The sequence below is a fragment of the Vitis vinifera genome, chromosome 14 (genome assembly GCF_030704535.1).
Source record: "Vitis vinifera cultivar Pinot Noir 40024 chromosome 14, ASM3070453v1".
NCBI classification, from domain to species: domain Eukaryota; kingdom Viridiplantae; phylum Streptophyta; class Magnoliopsida; order Vitales; family Vitaceae; genus Vitis; species Vitis vinifera.
This window is the reverse complement of record NC_081818.1, coordinates 25,993,078-26,009,743: the sequence shown is the minus strand read 5'-3', so window position 1 is coordinate 26,009,743 and position 16,666 is coordinate 25,993,078. Positions and strand designations below refer to the sequence as shown.

The window sequence follows — 16,666 nt, the reverse complement described above, 5'->3', positions numbered from 1 at the left end:
ATGCAAAATATTTATGAAATTAATAACTCTTTCAACAAGATGATAAGTAAACATTCTGATAGACAAGCACATATTTATCTTTGATTCTATAACAAATTTTGGCTATAATTGTAAGAATTGTGTTAAATGGGAATACAGAGTAAAATAAGTCAATCGTTTAAAATAGTAAATGAAGATATGAAATGGATGTTTTATCTCGACATATTTAATTTTATTTGAATTATTAAACTTGTGTCTTTCCCAAAACCAAAATAGGAGCAAGACTTCAGCAAATGTTCCTAAACCAAGGTCGGCAGCTCCAGATGCCTAAAGTCTAAAACTTTCTTCCTCTTAGAACATGACATTGTCACAGATTCTATTAAAGCACATGTGTTCAGACTTTAGTGTGTCAAAGAGGCCACACAACAAAACAAAGAAGATAGAGACATTTTCATTAAGGACAATTTCAACAGCTTAAATTCCCTACTCCATTCAATTTTACTATTGTGGCTACTAACAACCCCCACCAGGAGTCGGTTGTCGTAGTTTATCATTTGACAAGATCATGTGTATAGAGAAGTTAACATTACCACTGAGTAACAAATTTAGGCTATAGCAATCAGGATAATGTCAAATAGGAATGGAGTTCTCAAGTTCGGCAAAATGGTAGCTGATGAGGATATCAGAAAGTTCTTCCTCCTACAGTTTCTAATGTTCACATCATAACCTATAAAAGAATGTTCACATTCTAGCATCTCAAAAAGGGCAAAGCATTTCCATATTGACTTCTAGCAACCACCATGCGGTTGTCAAGAGTCCTAACCACATCAACCAACTAAATCTTCCCCTCAGACACCTAATTTGTTCTATAAGTAGACTAATTCAGCATTCTGTTGGATAGAAGAGAAACTCTCCCTCTTACACTTTGATCATAACATAATCATGTGCAATGTCATTACTCAATTTCTTTCACTCCTACTATCTGGGTTTTTGTCCCAAGGAACAATTAAACTCAGCTCATGTGATGCCAGTCAGAACATGGATTGCCTAGAAGTTGAGAAGGAAGCACTTCTCAAGTTCAAACAAGGCCTCACAGATCCTTCAGGTCGGCTGTCATCTTGGGTCAGAGAAGACTGTTGTAAATGGAGAGGAGTTAGCTACTATAACAGGACTGGACGTGTCATCAAGCTCAAACTTGGAAACCCATTCCCAAACAATTTGTAGGGCGATGGAACAGCTAGCGAGTTGGGCGGTGAGATCAATCCTTCTTTGCTCAACTTGAAATATCTGAATTATTAGACCTCAACAAGAATAATTTTGAAGGAATGGAAATTCCAAAATTCATTGGATCACTTGGGAAGTTGAGATATCTCAATCTCTCTGGAGCATCCTTTGGTGGTATCATACCTCCAACTATTGCAAACCTCTCAAACTTGCGCTACCTTGATCTCAACACATACTCTATCGAACCAAACAAGAATGGCCTGGAATGACTGTCAGGCCTTTCTTCTTTGAAGTACCTTAACTTGGGAGGTATTGATCTCAGAAAGGCTGCAGCCTACTGGCTCCACACCGTTAATACTTTACCATCTCTTTTGGAGTTGCACATGCCCAACTGTCAACTTTCCAACCTTTCTCTTTCTCTTCCATTTCTCAATTTTACCTCTCTTTCCGTTCTTCATCTCTCAAACAATGGGTTTGACTCCACTATTCCTCACTGGTTATCTAATCTCAGTAGCCTTGTGTACCTCGATCTCAACTCCAACAACCTCTAAGGTGGACTCCTAGATGCATTCCAAAACTTCACTTCTCTCCAGCTACTTGATTTGTCCAATAATTTGAACATTGAAGGCAAGTTACTGAGAACATTGGGAAATTTGTGTTATTTGCGGACATTGATTCTTTCTGCTAACAAACTTTCTGGTGAGATAACTGAGTTCCTCGATGGCTTATCTGCATGCTCTTACAACACTGTAGAGAATCTGGATTTGGGATTCAATAAACTGACTGGAAACCTGCCAAATTCATTGGGGCATCTTAAGAATTTAAGATATCTTCAATTATGGTCTAATTCATTTCGCGGTTCAATTCCAGAATCAATTGGGAGCTTATCCTTTTTACAGGAATTGTACCTCTCGTAGAATCAAATGAGTGGGATCATCCCAGACAGCCTTGGAGAACTCTCATCACTGGTCGTGCTAGAGCTCAATGAGAATTCATGGGAAGGTGGCATAATAGAAGCTCATTTTTCCAATCTCTCAAGCTTAAAGCAACTGTCGATTACTAAAAGTTCTCCAAATGTTTCTTTGGTTTTCAACATCTCCTCTGACTGGGCTCCTCCTTTCAAACTCACATACATCAACCTTAGATCTTGAAAATTGGGTCCCAAATTTCCTACCTGGCTCAAAACTCAAAATGAGTTGACCACCATAGTGCTTAATAATGCGAGAATTTTAGGCACTATACCGGATTGGTTATTGAAGTTAGATTTGCCGCTCCATGAACTTGACATTGCTTATAATCAATTAAGTGGCAGAGTTCCAAACTCATTAGTGTTCAACTACCTAGCCAATGTTGATTTGAGTTCAAACCTCTTTGATGGTCCTCTCCCACTCTGGTCGTCTAATGTAAGTACACTATATCTGAGGGATAATTTGTTTTCTGGACCGATTCCTCGGAACATTGGTGAAGCAATGCCTATTCAGATAGATTTAGATATCTCTTGGAACTCTTTGAATGGTAGCACTCCCTTGTCCATGGGTAATCTACAGGCTTTGATGACCTTGGTCATCTCCAATAATCATTTATCTAGAGAAATTCCTCAGTTCTGGAACAAAATGTCTTCCCTGTATATTGTAGATATGTCAAACAATAGCCTTTCAGGTACAATACCAAGATCATTGGGTTCCCTCATGACACTCAGATTCTTGGTGCTATCCAACAACAATCTCTTTGGTGAACTTCCTTCCTATCTGCAAAACTGCAGTGCCTTGGAAAGCCTTGATCTTGGTGATAACAAATTTTCTAGAAACATTCCATCCTGGATAGGAGAAAGCATGTCCTCCCTGTTGATCTTAGCATTGCAGTCAAACTTCTTAAGCGGTAATATTCCTTTAGAAATCTGTGCCCTTTCCGCGCTTCACATACTGGACCTCTCACACAACCATGTGTTAGGATTCATTCCTCCCTGTTTTGGGAACTTGAGTGGCTTCAAATCTGAACTTTCCGACGATGATCTAGAACGGTTTGAGGAACGCTTGAAACTTGTTGCGAAAGGAAGAGCATTGGAATACTATAACACTCTCTACCTTGTGAATAGTCTGGATCTGTCCAATAATAGCTTATCAGGAGAGATTCCAATAGAACTAACAAGCCTTCTGAAATTGGGAACCTTGAATTTGTCCAGCAATAATTTGGGGGGAAATATACCAGAAAAGATTGGAAACTTGTAGTGGTTGGAGACTCTCGACCTATCAAGAAACAAACTTTCTGGTCCAATTCCAATGAGCATAGCTTCCATAACCTTTTTGGTTCACCTGAATCTATCACAATAACTTGTCAGGGAAATGTTGATATAAGATTAAACACTTATGCAGAATATATATTTTTAGGCTGCTAGAATACCCATTTTATTGATGAAGAGTGCTAAATTTATACATGAGTGTGTAACTGAAATGACATTAGAATAGCAGAAAATCAAGTTACTAGATAATGAACAACTACTTCCTATAAAATAGAAACCAAATCTTGACCAAATAAAAACAAGAAAATATTTGGATGTTGCAGATTTTGTGCAAGACTCCATCTGCAATATTTAACTTCAAAATTCAAATTCCAAAGGATACTAAGGCAAAATTCAAAATTTGACACTCCTCCTTGACTTAGTAGATGCAAACTCCAAGTCTTCCACGTAGAAACTCAAACCTTGCTTTAGGAAGAGGTTTAGTGAATATATCAGCATTTTAACTCTCCGTGTTGCAATAGACTAGTTGTGCATCTCCTTCCTTCTGCACCTATCTCAAAAAGTATAGTTTGATCTTGAAGTGCTTTGTTTTACCATGAAAAATTGGGTCATTAGCAATAGATATAGCGGTTTGGTTGTCAAGAAACACTTGAGTACTCATTTCTTGCTTCATGTCTAGATTTGTTTGCAACTTCCTAAGCCATAAAACTTGCTTTATAGTAGCAATAGTAGCAATAGCCGCAACATACTCCGCTTCAACTGTGGATTGAGCCACAACTTCTTGTTTCTTTGAACTCCAAGAAAATATACCAGAACCAAAACTAAAACAATAGCCTGAAGTACTTTGCATATCATCAACACATCCAGTCCAATCGCTATCGGAATATCCATGAAAAACGAAATTTTTAACTTGACTGAACTTAATACCATAATCAATTGTACCTTTAACATATCTCAGCACACGTTTTGCCGCCTGAAAATTATTTTTACTTGCACAATGCATGTACCTCGAAAGTAGACTTACGACGTACATTATATCTGGTCTTGTTGAAGTCAAGTACATTAGGCATCCGATCATGCTTCTAAAAAGTCCTTCATTAGCCTTTTCAGCACCATTTTCCTTACAAAACTTCTCTTTTTGGTTCATAAGAGTTGATGTAGGCTTGCATTCTTCCATTTTGAATTTCTTCAATATTTCTTTTGCATATTTTTTCTAACAGATGAAAATATCATGTTGTTGCTGATGTACTTCTATTCCCAAGAAATAAGTCATCTCTCCAAGGTCTGTTGATTACTACTCAAAAAGTGCTATTTGATAGCTTGTAATTAATCATTTTAAACACTTTTGAGTATTAGTTATTGCCTTTTAACTCAATTAACATGTTAAGGACCCTTGCAATCATTTCTAATCAAATTGTGTAAGTTTTGGTGTTTTTGTTAGTAATTTGATCACCAAAACAATCCAAGAATGAGGGAGAATTGTATATATTTCATGGCAAAGCAATGAAGAGCTCAAATTCATGAAGAACCAAGCTTTGGAGCTCCATAGCCCTTTGCCAAAGTCGTTCAAAGTATGCAAGGAGAGAAGCAAGGAGAGAGGAAAAACAGAGTGAAAAAAAATAGAGGAAAGCTAGCTGCAGTCTTCATGAGCACTTTTGGAGCACTTCCCGAAGTCCATTTTCTACATTCTATATATCATTTCAAAGCTCAGGAAGTCAAGAATCCAATGCTTCAAACGGTGCGTGATTCGGAGTTGAAACGAAGGAGTTACAGCCATTGCAAGCAGATCACTCCAAAGTGTTGCGAAATCAGCCTTTTGTTGCGAGAATTTCGCAGCCTTTTTGTACAGTGCTATGGAATTCCTCCTGAAGCTACCCGATACATGCCGCAAGCTGGAACGCTGAGAACCTCAAGGTGGAAGCCAATTTCGCAGCCCTACGAGTTTAACTTGTTGTTGCGAAAATATTTCGCAGCCTTCTTGAGTGTCTGCGAAATCTCGCAGACACCATTTTTCACCTGCGAAATGTTCCTAGAGCTTCCCGATATTTTTGCACCGACTCTTTTGGATATTTTTCTTCAGATATTTTTGTATAATTTCCATTTTCTCCTTGTATTCAACCACTCATGTAATTCCTTAGCTAGAAAGTATCCAAGGAAGGGTAAATTACCTTCCTATATAAACTTCCTTGCATCCACTGTAAGAAGATCAGATATCATATATGTAATCAATCGATCAATATATAGAATATACAGAGCCTTGCTCTATTTTTCCTTCTCTTTCATTTTTCATTTCTTTTTATTTCTAGCCAACCAAACTTTGAGGATTTTTCCTCAGAGGATGAGAGGCTAAGCTTTTTGTCTCTTGGAGTGAGGAAAGCCGGGTAAGTTTCCACATGCATAATTTGGAAGTTTTGTTGTTTTAGTTTTTAATGAAGAGAAAGTGTAACCCGTTAGTGATTTCTATGTTTTTAGTTAACTTAAAACACCTTAGAGTCACCTGGGCCAACACTTGGTAAGGCAAGTGATTTCCAACCATGGAGATTCACTAGTTTACCCCTTGCGAGCCTTTGGGAGGTGACTTGAAGGTAGGATTTTCTAGAATAGCCAACACTTGGTAAGCTTTTGGACTCTTAGGAGACATCCATTAGTTATCTCTTGCGAGCTTTTGACGGGTAATCCAAGGTTAAAGATCACCTTGAATGGCAAGTGCTAGGTGAGAGGTATGAGCCATTGCAAGTTGCATCAGTGAGAGGGATTTAGTGTTTGAACCCATTAATGGGAAGCATCTGTACAACACCGGTTAGAGAATTAACTATATGTTAATTCTCTAATGCGAGGAAAAGAAACAAGTGACCGGAACTCTCCTTTTTGTATGAGGAATCTGAGCCTAGTGATCTGAACTCCAAGAAACACTTTTCTTTGTAAGTAAAATCAGTTACTATTTTTGATTAGTTTAAAACCAAACATCTTTATGTTTTCTTTTAAAGCTAACCTTGAAATGAAAAGACACCAATTCAGCTTTGAATTAATATCATTTGCAAAGTGAAAACCCATCCCAGTGAACGATCCTAGAGCCACTATGCTATAGTAGCTTTGTCTTTGCTACCCTAGTATATGGTGTAATAGGTTATAAATTTTGTTGATTACTCTCTCAATCAAGGAGCACCAGCTGGACATGAATCAGCTGAGACACCAAGTGGGCATGAATCAAATGGCGCCGTTGTCGGGGATCGAACCTTGAATCAAATGGTGCCATTGCCACTGCCGCTGCTGGGAATGAATCATCTGTCATTTCCAAGACTTGCTTCATTTCAACCTTGAACTCATTGACCAGCCCCACATTATTTCCTGTTACAAGCAAGTCATCAACATACAAAGAAACAATTAGATTATCTTCTTTAATCTTCTTGATGTAGAGAGTAAATTCACTCTAACTCTTCTGACAGCCTAAGGTTAGCATATAAGCATCAATTCTGCTATACCAAGCTCTTGGGGCTTGTTTCAAGCCATACAAGGCCTTTTTTAGAAGGTAGACTTTATCTTCTTTTCCCTTGACATAAAATCCTTCTGGTTGTTCAACAAAAATCTCCTCCTCTAGATAGCCATTTACAAAGGCTGACTTCACATCCAGCTAATAAATCCTCCATCCTTTTTGTGTTGCAATTTCCAACAACATTCTAGTTGTGTCCAAACGAGTTATCGGTGCAAAAGTTTTAGAAAAATCCACACCAAACATTTGTTCATAACCTTTAACAACCAACCTTGCCTTATACTTGTTTATAGAACCATCAAGATTAAGTTTGGTTTTATAAACCTCTTTAACTCTGATAGGTTTTTTGTGTGAAGGTCTGTCCACCAGCTCCCACGTGTTGTTTTTCTCAATCATATTCACCTCATCTTGCATTGCAGCCTGCCATTTTTCATCTTCAATTGCTTCTTCAAACCCTGCTAGTTCAAGGACAACAACATTACAATAAATATCAGAGAGTTTTTTAGTACCTCTAACTGGAAGCTCATCAACATTTTCATCATTATACTGCTGCATCTTTTCATCCCAGCTCCATTTCTTTGTTTCCAAAAACTTGACATCTCTACTCACCACTATTTTATTAGTTTTTGGTAAGTAAATTCTATAAGCCTTTGAAGTGTCACTATATCTGACGAAAATTCCCATCTCTGATTGTTTATCCAGCTTGTCCCTTTTCACCTTAGGAACGAAAGAGAAACATAAGCAACCAAATGTTTTCAAATTCATTACTTTAGGTTAATAACTGAACCAAGCTTCGAAAGGGATCTACTTCTTTAACGCTTTTGTTGGCAATCTGTTCAGAAAATATACTATTGTACTTGCAGTTTCAACCCAAAATTTTTTATGCAAATCTTTTTCATGCAGAAGGCATCTTGTCATCTCTAAAATCATTCTATTTTTCTTCTCCACGACTCCATTTTGTTGTGGATTATATGGTATAGTGAGCTGGTGAACAATGCCTACATCTTCACAGAATTTGTTAAATTTCTTTGATGCGTACTTTGCACCATTATCTTACCTTATAACCTTGATTTTGCATTTGCTTTGGTTTTCAACCATAACCTTATATCTCTAAAATACATCAGCTACTTCAAACTTAGTGGTCAAAAAATAAATCCAACAAAATTTAGTTAAGTCATCAATAAGTGTAATGTAGTACTTACTCCCTTCAAGGATGACGTCTTTTGAGGTCCACCAACATCAGTATGCACTAGTTGTATTTTTTGGGTTGCTCTCCAAGATGTTTTCTTTGGAAAGGGAAGTTTAGTTTGCTTCCCATATTGACAAGTAGCACATATAGAAAGATTTTTTTCTAAGTCAGGAAGTTCTTCAACTATTTGATTTTTCTTCATGTAGAGCACAACATCATGATGAAAGTGCCCAAGCCTTCTATGCCAAAGCATTGTTGTGCTATCTTGTTGTAAAACAGTAGCATGCTCATCTTCCAATAAATTCAAGGCAAAACTCTTGCCCTTTATTTTTATGTTAAACACCTCTTTGCCTTTTGCATCCTTGATAATGCAATTCCTATCTTCAAAATAAACTTTAAATCATTTCTCAACGAGCTGTCCAACACTGAGTAAGTTTTGGTCAAAGTCAGACACAAACAAAACATCATAAATGAGTTTCAAACCTGTTTGGCTTTCAATAGCAATCGTTCATTTGCCTTTCACTAGAATATACTCACCATTTCCAATTCTGACTTTGGAAATAGTTGTTCTATCAAGTTTTGTAAAAAGATCTTGATCATTTGTCATGTGGTTTGTACAACCACTATCCACAAGCCAACTTTCAAAGGTGCTTTTATTAGCAACACACATTGCTGCAAACAATTGCTCATCTTGGCATTAGTCAACTGTTGCACTAGTTTCTTCCTATTGTTGATTTTTGCAAATCCTCTCCACATGTCCTTGTTTACCACACTTGTTGCATTTCACATCTGGTCTCCACCAACATTTTTGTGGAGAATGATTTGTCTTCTTGCAATGAGGATAAGATGGAAAAACTCCATTTTTCTGGTTGTTGTTGTTTGGCTTGTTGTTGTTCTTCTTGTGCTTCTTTTCATTTTTATGGCCTGCATTTTTCTGCATTCTTGCTTGAAGTGCTCATTCTACAGTATCTATTTGTCTCATGAGTCTTCTTTATTCCACAGCCTCCAAGGAATGTAAAAAATCTATCAAGCTAATAGTTGACAAATCCTTTGAATTCTCCAAAGAGGAAATTGTAGCTTCATATTTCTCAGGAAGTGTAACCAATATCTTTTGAAGAATCTTCTCATTGGAAAATTCTTTTCCAAGCAGCCTAACATTGTATGCTGTTGAAAGAAGTTGTGTAGCATAGTCTTTAACAACATCAGATTCCTTCATTTTCTTCATTTCAAATTCTCGAATCAAGTTGATCACCCGCATGTTCTTGATTCTTTCATTTCCTTTGTATTCCTCCTTGAGATACTCCCAAATTTATGCAGCTGAATCAATTTTCATGATTTTGATGAGAATTGATGGTGAAACTATAGCAAACAAGCAAGCCTTCGCTTTAGCCTTTCTTGACTTTCTTTCTTTATGCAACTTCATTTGAGCCACAGTTGGATTGGCTCCCAGGGGAGGAACTTCATAATTTTCTTCCATTGCTTCCCAAACATCAAGTGCTTGTAGATGAACTATCATTTTAACACCCCAAGTTTCATAATTGTCTCCATCAAGAATTGATGGTGCAGTTGTGAGACTTGACTCCTCCATTACTAGATGATTTTAGAAGGTGTTTGGGTTCACTCGTGGTGTTTTGGGTTCACTCACCTTATGGGGTCTTTAGATGTTTAGGCACTCTCAAGGTATTCAGGCTCACTCAACTCACTGACCCCTTAAGATAACTTCTACTCTGATACCACAATGTTGATCTAGGATTAAACACTTATGCATAATATATATTTTTGGGCTGCTGGAACACCCATTTTATTGATGAAGAATGCTGAATTTATACATGAGCTTGTAACTGAAATGACATTAGAATAGCAGAAAATCAAGCTACTAGATAATGAACAACTACTTCTTATAAAATAGAAACCAAATCTTGACCAAATAAAAATAAGAAAATATTTGGATGTTACAGATTTTGTGCAAGACTCCAACTCCAATATTTAACTTCAAAATTCAAATTCCAACGGATACTAAGGCAAAATTCAAAATTCAACAAGAAAATCCCAACAGACAACCAGTTTCAAACCTTGATTGATCTGTCTATTTACCAAGGCAACCTCGCACTTTGTGGATTTCCTCTAACGATAGAGTGCCATGACAACAATGGAACAATTCCAATTGGGAAAGGAGAATACAATGATGATGAAGATGGAGATGACTTTGAATTGTCATGGTTCTTTGTTAGCATGGGACTGGGATTCATCATAGGATTCTGGGGAGTTTGTGGCACTTTGATAATCAAGACGTCATGGCGGTATGCTTATTTTCGTTTTGTCGAGAAAATGAAAGATAGGCTCATTCTGGTTGTGGCTCTGAATGTTGCCCGTCTAGCAAGAAAGGTGTAGGTGTTTGAAAAAAACTGTGGTAGTTGAAGAAAATCTGGGAACATGCTTTAAGATGAAAAAAATACTTGTTGAAAATATCATTTCTCATCAATTGTAAACCTGTCATTTACACAAATAAATTTATGTTTGGGAATTATTTCTTATGATCTTGATTGCTTTTAAATATTGTGTTAGTAGCATGAATTATCAGCCAAACCTATTTTACAATTAAAGCTTCAATATTGGCAGAGTCCTAGGCCTTGTTTACTTGTCAGAAGAGAAGGAATAGGAATAAATTGATTCGTCCCTAGCAGTGGCAGTGGCAATGGCACCATTTGATTCGAGGTTCGATCCCCGGCAACGGCGCCATTTGATTCGTGCCCACTTGGTGTCTCAGCTGATTTGTGTCCAACTGGTGCTCCTTGATTGAGGGAGTAATCAACAAAATTTATAACCTATTACACCATTTACTAGAGTAGCAAAGACAAAGCTACTATAGCATAGTGGCTCTAGGATCGTTCACTGGGATGGGTTTTCACTTCACAATTGATATTAATTCAAATATGAATTGGTGCCTTTTCATTTCAAGGTTAGCTTTAAAAGAAAACATAAAGATGTTTGAAAGAAAAAGGTTTGGTTTTAAACTAACCACAAATAGTAACTGATTTTACTTATAAAGAAAAGATGTTTCTTGGAGTTCAGATCACTAGGCTCAGATTCCTCATACAAAATGGAGATTCCGGTCACTTGTTTCTTTTCCTCGCATTAGAGATTCAACTTATAGTTAATTCTCTAACCGGTGTTGTACAGATGCTTCCCATTAATGGGTTCAAACACTAAATCCCTCTCACTGATGCAACTTGCAATGGTTCATGCCTCTCACGAGCACTTACCATTCAAGGAGATCTTTAACCTTGGACTTCCCTTCTCAAGCTCGCAAGAGATAACTAATGGATGTCTCCTTGGAGTCCAAAAGCTTACCAAGTGTTGGCAATTCCAGAAAATCCTACCTTCAAGTCACCTCCCAAAGGCTCGCAAGGGGTAAACTAGTGCATTTCCATGGTTGGAAATCACTTGCCTTACCAAGTGTTGGCCCAGGTGACTCTAAGGTGTTTTAAGTTAACTAAAAACATAGAAATCACTAACGGGTCACACTTTCTCTTCATTAAAAACTAAAACAACAAAACTTCCAAATTATGCATGTGGAAACTTACCCGGCTTTCCTCACTCCAAGAGACAAAAAGCTTAGCCTCTCATCCTCTGAGGAAAAATCCTCAGAGTTTGGTTGGCTAGAAAGAAAAAGAAATGAAAAATGAAAGAGAAGGAAAAACAGAGCAAGGCTCTGTATATTCTATATATGATATATGATGATGTTTACAGTGGATGCAAAGGAATATATATATAGACGTTTTTCCAACCTTCCTAACTAAGAAATCTTATGGTTGGTGGCTTACAAGGAGAAGAATGGAAATTTATACAAAAATATCTGAATAAAAATATCCAAAAGAGTCGGTGGCAAATATCGGGAAGCATTAAGGACCATTTCGCAGGTGAAAATGGTGTCTGCGAGATTTCGCAAACACTCAAGAGGGCTGTGAAATATTTTCGCAACAACAAGTTAAACTCGCAGGGCTGCGAAATTGGCTTCCACCTTGAGATTCTCAACGTTCCAGGTTGCGGCATGTATCGGGTAGCTTCAGGAGGAATTCCATAGCACTGTACAAAAAGGCTGCGAAATTCTCGCAACAAAAGGCTGATTCCGCAACACTTTAGAGTGATTGACTTGCAGTGGCTGTAACTTCCTCATTTCAGCTCCAAATCATACACGGTTTGAAGCGTTGGATTCTTGACTTCCTGAGATTTGAAATGGTATATAGAATGTAGAAAATGGACTTCGGGAAGTACTCCAAAAGTGCAAAAGAAGACTGCAGCTAGCTTTCCTCTGTTTTCTTCACTCTGTTTTTCCTCTTCTCCATTGTTCTTTCCTTGCATACTTTGAACGACTTTGGCAAAGGGATATGGGGCTCCAAAGCTTGGTTTCTTCATGAATTTGAGCTTCCAAAAGCTTTGCCATGAACTATATACAGCTCTCCCTCATTCTTGGATTGCTTTGGTGATCAAATTACTAACAAAAACACCAAAACTTACACAATTTGATTAGAAATGATTGCAAGGGTCCTTAACATGTTAATTGAGTTAAAAGGCAATAACTACTACTCAAAAGTGTTTAAAAGGATTAATTACAAGCTACAAAATAGCACTTTTTGAGTAGTAATCATAAATCTCCCAAGAATATATAACTCCGAAAATAATTATTTCAATTCCAAGTAGAGACTCAGTGTATAGGCCTCAAACATCCAGACCTAATCTCCACCCTGTCTCCACAACTATATTTGATGTTTGAACACCCTTGGTGGACATGAGTCATGATCTCTAGAAGCGTCACCTTGCAGCAAAACCTGAATTCTATTCATAGTGACATAATATAAGGATATGATGGCTGATAAAAAGGTCACATAACCCAAGGCACGCAGAAATATAAAAGGCTGAGAGAAACTTCAATCATTTGGAATGGTGATCAAGTTTAGCCAGCATATTCCAAATTAATGCATAGAGACGAATGTAACCCTTTCAACGAACAATAAACAAGAAGATTCGTATTGATCAACAAGAAGATTCGTATTGGTCAACAAAACCCCTTTCTCTTTTTTTCTCCACTTACTCACTTGTACAATTTGTTTTCCAATGTTTGTTTTTACAGGTGCTTTCGTTGTACTCAAGAGGTCAACCTCCACCGTCCAATCATTCTTGACGACGTCATTGACTTCTTCCACAACCGTGGCATTTTAGATTTCACCTTTGATAGGAACGTCTTTATTCTATCTTATTTATCAATCATCATTAAATTATAATTCATTTCAGGATGTGAGGGACATCAAGTCCTTGAGAATGTACAATTCCATTTTTGATGCAATTAATTGATGGAATTTCTAGGCTAGGAGCCTCCAATTTTATTTGCCTCTTGTTTGGGCACCCAAGTTCTGTGTTCCTTTTTGTGTTCTTGCATCACATAGGACACAACTGCAGCTCACTAACGTAAGATGTTTGATTATATCTTATGTTCCTTGAGAGAAATCCTACTTGTATGTTGCTGGTCTGCTGCTTTTGTTCAGGATTTTGATTCATTGCTTCTTAAGTTAAAAAAGTATGTCCTATATGGGCCAGAGTTGTTGATTTGTGTCCCAGAGCTAGTGTCATTAGATTATCATTAGCTACCACCAAAAAATGCAGGCAAGAACTCAAATGGTTCAAGTTCTCTGGAAGTCTCATTCTTATGTCCAACTAGAAGATATATTAATTCCAAGTTAATTATTCATGTTTTCCAGGTTTGTTAAATGCATTGAGATTGATAAAGAGGAAAAACTATCTTTTGAGAAGACATTTGACCGGTTACCAAAGTAAATAGATGGTACCATCAGTTGGCATCATGCAGACACTTCAATTGTTAGTGTTCAAAACCTCAAACATTTTCACTCATACATACACATGCACACACACACATACAAACAAAAACACAAATAACCCTCTGACTTTTCCTTTGGAGCTCATGCATACGGATATCTCCTACTTTTTTATTCTTTTCTTTTTATTCTTTTACATTACTAGCGACTAAAGTCAGATAAGCTGGCAATATTATTGAAAATTAAATTTTGACTTCTCTTTTTTATAAATATTTCAGCCTACAATAAGAGTTTCATTCATTGAACTGGAACAATGACCTTTTTCTTGGCTAGTGGGATCAGGTGTAGTTGTTGTTGACCCTCCTAGAAAGGAGTTGGATCCATCTCTGGTTGATGCACTATGGACTATATCATTAGCTGAGAAATGAGCTATATCAACTGAAAGGTATGGGTGTTTCTGTAATTTCCATGTGACTGAAATGTATGAAACAACAACTACAAAAATAATTTATTGTGTCACTATTTATGGTGTCACTTTTAAAATAATGACACCATATGACTTAAAATCCATAAAGGTGACACATCATATAAAAATTTTCAATTAAGATAGATGATATTGATTTTAAGTTTATAGTGTCAGTTTTTGAAAAGTAACACCATATAAAATAAAATTTTTAAAATACTACAACTTAATGGGCCCACTTTGAGAATAATAATAGTATACAAAAAAACTCATTATTTCCACATACCCACAATCCAAAAAAAAAAATCTCATTTCATAACCCTAACCATAATTTTCTTCTACCTCTTCTCACACCCATAGTTAACACACAACTACTCTTCTTTACTTCGTGGACTCTCAGGTAACCCAAAATATCTTAGATCTATGATTTTTATTTTTTATTTTTATTAATGTCAAAATCTTTATTAGCATAATTGATTTATATTCATTGAAAGTCTCATTCCATAACCCTAACCATAATTTTTTTCTACATCTTCTCACACCCATAGTTAACACACAACTATTCTTCTCTACTTCTTGGACTCTCAGGTAACCCAAAATCTCTTAGATCTATCATTTTCATTTTTTTTATTAATGTGAAAATCTTTATTAACACAATTGATTTATATTCATTGATTTGGTATATCTGTCATGTGGATTGTGTAAATAATGTTTTTTTTTATTGAGTTGTAGGAAAGTAAAAATTAGGTTTAACATTCCACCATATCTTTTGTTTCATTGTTAAACCCATAAACCCCAAAATGAATGAAAATAAGATAAATGAATGATTTTTTTAATATATTTCTGATTACTACTCAAAAAGAGCATATTTTAGATAATAATTCTCATGTGTTTCACATTTTTTTAGTAGTAATTATGCCTAAAACACTCAATTAACATGTTTTTTCCCTTGCAAGAGTTACTAACAAGTTTTATGAAGTTTTGGAGTCATTTCAAGGTATGATTTTGATAAATTTGGGCCAAAAGAGATGAATCAAATTGAAGAGAACAAATAAAGTTGATGATGATCCAAATGCACAATGAAAGAAGTAATGTAATTGGTTTGGACTGAGATTAGAGTTGATTTGGAGGTGGTTGAAGTGGAATCAAGAGAAAGAAATGGAAGAAAAGGCAAAAAAGAGTTGAAAAACTATGTTTTTCAATTTCGCATGAACATGCGAAAAATTCTCACAATCGTGCAAAATGGACCAAAAAGCTATTTTGGTTGCAGCTCAAAGGAAAAACTAAAAACTGATTTCACATGACCATGCGAAAATTTCGCACAGTCATGCAAAATGCTCTAGGAAGGCAAAATTGTTGCTGATGCGTTTTCCACTTCGCACAGTCGTGCGAAATTGTTGGAGCTCATTCGAAATTGCATGTTTTCCAGATTTCTTGATGAAGAAGCCTCCGGAAGACCTCTTGGATGATGCCAAGTGTCCACTTGCCCTTGGCCTGTAAATAGAAAGTTGATTTACTCATTTTTTAGACTTTTGATACATTTCTAATTGTAGAACTTTCCAGATTTCTTCTCTCTATAGAATTTTCTATTTTTCTTCATTTTCTTTCATTTTCTCACTAGCCAAACATGCCTTGTGAGACCAAATCTCCAAGCATGAGTGGCTAAATCTCGTTTTTCTCGAATGAGGGAGGATCTAGAGTCAAGATCTATGGTGAATTAAAGAAATGAGCTTGAATTGCAAAGGTAATTTGATTGATTAATTGAAATTTGAGGATTTTTCTCTTCAAATTGCTTGGATGATTACTACAATGCAAGCTAGGTAGATTCATCACATTTTTAAAGTTAGATTTGATGAGATTGAATAGTTGCATTGTGTGAATCAATAGAAGATAATTTAAGATAAATTGAATATATGATTTGAATTGATATCTTAGATTAAATGACCTAATTTGAAGAGAAATTAGATCTAACCTAAAGCTAAATAAAAAATCGGTTTAGATGAAAATTAGATCTCAACATCTATTCACCATGGAAATTGTTTTCTAGAAAATCCTAACTCCGAGAATTTCATCTCCTATTAATTTTCTTTTATTTTTCTTCCCAATTTTAGACCATTGCCAAATTGATTTTTCATCATGAATTTTCAAATCAATTTCACTTGACCACAACCATTTCTTATTCTCTCATTCAAGCCTTAATTACCGAGAATAATCCATCATAGTGGACAACACCTAAAAACCACTATACTAC

The 16,666-nt window shown here is 36.2% G+C and overlaps 1 pseudogene; it reads left to right on the top strand.

Moving 5' to 3' along the window:
• The first annotated feature begins 1,017 nt into the window (after window positions 1–1,017).
• Window positions 1,018–10,512, top strand: LOC100263544 (receptor-like protein EIX2; annotated as a pseudogene).
• The last annotated feature ends 6,154 nt before the right edge of the window (window positions 10,513–16,666 follow it).